Source organism: Penaeus monodon, chromosome 33 (genome assembly GCF_015228065.2).
Source record: "Penaeus monodon isolate SGIC_2016 chromosome 33, NSTDA_Pmon_1, whole genome shotgun sequence".
Lineage (NCBI taxonomy): Eukaryota > Metazoa > Arthropoda > Malacostraca > Decapoda > Penaeidae > Penaeus > Penaeus monodon.
Genome location: NC_051418.1, coordinates 3878903 through 3879659, shown reverse-complemented (window position 1 = coordinate 3879659; position 757 = coordinate 3878903).

Here is a 757-nt window from a genome sequence, read left to right as displayed (position 1 = left end):
CGCGTGTAGCAAATTGAACTCATAGAAATATAATGGTGATACATATACACCTATTAATATGTATATAAACACATATCCATGGATAAGCATATAATTCAATCAATATAATTTCTTAAGGCATTAACAATGACACATTTACAAGATCTCTACAACCATATTTCACCCTGAAAACTTCATTTAGCTGTTACAAGGTTACAAACAGCATTCTGTAGCGCCGAACAAGAAAGGCCGGCGCTGGAGTACCCGTCTGTCTCCGCAGGTAGGCTCACGCGCGGGGTAGTTAATAACACAATCGCTAAATATAACGTATATATTTTTTTTTCTCTTCCCTCAACCCAACGAAGCCCGAGTTTCCGAACTTTAATTAAAGAGCTGGATATATTAGGTACGCCAAAGACTTGCAGTGTCATGGAAACACACAAACACATGGCTAACACACCCCCGATTATTCACAGATGAAGCAAATCTCCCTCCAGACACACCCCAAAGGAAGCAACAGCAGCACAAAGGCAACACCAATCCATCCAGCTTGGGTGACAGAGTTGTAAACACAAGCAATTCCGATGAAGTTGTGATTATGAGGCAGTCTTTTCTCTCTCTCCTTTCCGTCCCATTAACGCTTGACGCTGAATGGAAGCTCTGATAGGCAGTGAGAGGTTGCCAAACATTCTCGTTAACTATGTCAAGAATTAGGCGCGTCTGCCAGCCGAGAAACGATCATTAATTTGGCTAATGAACTTTGGGATGATCGGGTGAC